Source organism: Myotis lucifugus, unplaced genomic scaffold (assembly GCF_000147115.1).
Source record: "Myotis lucifugus unplaced genomic scaffold, Myoluc2.0 scaffold_350, whole genome shotgun sequence".
NCBI lineage: Eukaryota > Metazoa > Chordata > Mammalia > Chiroptera > Vespertilionidae > Myotis > Myotis lucifugus.
In genome coordinates, this window is record NW_005871398.1 from 706,859 (window position 1) to 709,869 (window position 3,011).

Below are 3,011 nucleotides of genomic sequence, written 5' to 3' on the forward strand. Positions count from 1 at the left end.
ATTCTCCCATCATAGACAAAGCTGATTCTCCCAGCCAATTGGCCTGGAGGTCAAATCCTCCCAGTGATACCTACAACAATTAAGGCTGAACTACAACAACACTGTGCACAAAGCCCGCAAAGGGGTGCACCAAGAGTGTCCACCTCTGGTAATTGGGGAGGCTGAGCCACTGGACCCTATAAGACACCTAGCACACAAAGCCACTCTATCAACACAGAGAAGCAGCCAAAATGCAGAGACAAAGAAACAGGTCACAAATAACAGAAATGGAGGAAAGCAAACTATTGGATATAGAGTTCAAAACCACGGTTATAAGGTTTTTCAAGAATTTTCTAGAAACTGCCAATAAATTTAGTGAGACCTTCAAGGATATGAAAAAGAACCAACTAGAAATTAAACATACACTGACTGAAATAAAAAATATTATACAGAGTTCCAATGGCAGACTAGAGGATCACAAGAATCAAGTCAAAGATTTGAAATATGGAGAAGCAAAAAACACCCAACCGGAAAAACAAAAAGAAAAAAGAATCCAAAAGTATGAAGATAGTGTAAGGAGCCTCTGGAGCAACTTCAAGCGTACCAACATCCGAATTATGGGGGTGCCAGAAGAAGAGAGAGAGCAAGATATTTAAAACCTATTTGAAGAAATAATGACAGGAAACTTCCCCTACCTGGTGAAAGAAATAGATTTACAAGTCCAGGAAGTGCAGAAAACCCCAAACAAAAGGAATCCAAAGAGGACCACACCAAGATACATCATAATTAAAATGCCAAGAGCAAAAGACAAAGAGAGAATCTTAAAAGCAGCAAGAGAAAAACAGTTAGTTACCTACAAGGGAGTACCCATACGATTGTCAGCTGATTTCTCAATAGAAACTATGCAGCCCAGAAGGGAGTGGCAGGAAATATTCAAAGTGAATAACAAGAACCTACAACCAAGATTACTTTACCCAGCAAAGCTATCATTCAGAATTGAAGGTCAGATAAAGAGCTTCACAGATAAGAAAAAGCTAAAGGAGTTCATCACCACCAAACCAGTATTGTATGAAATGTTGAAAGGTATCCTTTAAGAAGAGTAAGAAGAGGAAGAAGAAGAAACAGGTAAAGATACAAATTATGAACAACAAATACATATCTATCAACAAGGGAATCTAAAATTCAAGTGAATAAATAATCTGATGAACAGAATAAACTGGTGAATATAATAGAATCAGGGGCATAGAAAGGGAGTGAACTGACAATTCTTGGGGAGAAAGGGGTGTGGGGGGTGCAGGAAGAGACTGAACAAAAATCGCTCACATATGAAAGAGGACAGTGGGTGGGGAGTGAGGGCAGAGGGTGGGGTGGGAACTGGGTGGAGGGGAGTTATGGGGGGAAAAAAGAGGAACAAATGTAATAATCTGAACAATAAAGATTTAATTTTAAAAAAAAGGTCTGGCATTGTGTGGGGAAATTGTAGTAAAAAAGGAGCAAATAGAATCACTTTAGACTAAAGGTAAATGGAAATGAATTTCAATGAATTGCCCACAAGTATTGTATTTTCTGCTTAATTTTTACTATTAACAGAAACCAAGTCATATTTAGAAAATGACTGTACTCTGACTCAATAATAAATTTCCCACTGGCAAAATTAGCAAGTAGAATTTTATGAATATTAAGTTTTAAAAAATACTATGTGTTTCAATAACTTGTTTAATATTCCCAAGTGAATTACTTCCACAATAAAATAAACTAAGTATTTATCATTATTACCCATTTTTATAACCTTAAAAACAACTTTCTCTGTGTTAAGAAGCAATCAAAAATATATAACAGGGAATTATTAAAGCTGTAATTGAAATCTATGATTTTTAAGTAATAAAAAGCAAATTAATTGCTTATATGCATTTGCAATTTTAATAGATAACTATGCTGTCCCTTTTTGTGACTTCATGTTTCATTGTACTTTGTGCAGAATAAGAACACTACAAATGTATTTGAAATCATATCAGAAGTTGACATCTATGATTATTTTTACCTACAGACCTAAGATTTTAGAGTTTAGCCATTCCTAATAAGACATCAATTAGAGAATTCATTCTTCTGGGAATTAGGAATGACACAGAGTTACAAGCTGTGACTTGATTCTTCTTTCTGCTGTTCACCTACTTATTGAGTATAACTGGAAACTTGACCATCTTCATGTTAACACTGTCAAATGCTGGTCTGAAGAATACCATATATTTCTTCCTCAGGAATTTCTCTGTCTTAGAAATTTCATTCAAAACAGTCTGAATTCCCAGTTTGTTGGTCATCATCATAATGGGAGATACAACCATTTCCTATAACTTTTGTGTGACACAAGCATTTATTTTTATCTTTGTGGCTAGTCTATAACTACCAATTGCTACATAGGAGTTTTGATCTTCCTTCTTGATAGAATAATTATTTAGAATTTCTAATAAATTATTCGCATCTATTAATGTTTTTAGAAATTCCAAGTCTAGACCCATGTAATTTCTACCTGTTAGCTCTATGTTCTATTTGCTCCCCTCCCCTTTCAACAACAACAAAACCCCCACATTACAATTATTTAATTACTAGAGGCCCAGTGAACAAAAATTTGTGCACTTGGGGGGGTCCCTCAGCTCAGCCTATGTCCTCTTGCAGTCTGGGACCCCTCGGAGGATGTCCACCTGCTGACTTAGGCCTGCTCCCTGGGGGATCGGGCCCAAGCTGGCAGTCAGACATCCCTCTGGCAGCCCGGCAGCCTTCAGGGGATGTCCACTTACCAGCAGGGAGCAGACCTAAGCTGCAGTCGGACATCCTTAGTGCTGCTGAGGAGGCGGGAGAGGCTCCTGCTACCACTGCTGTGCTGGCAGCCATCAACCTGGCTTGTGACTGAGCAGAGCTTCCCCTGTGGAGCACACTGACCACCAGGGACAACTCCTGCATTGAGCATCTGCCTCCTGGTGGTCAGTGTGTGTCATAGTGACCAGTCATTCCCAGTCTTTCTGCTGTTAGGGTCA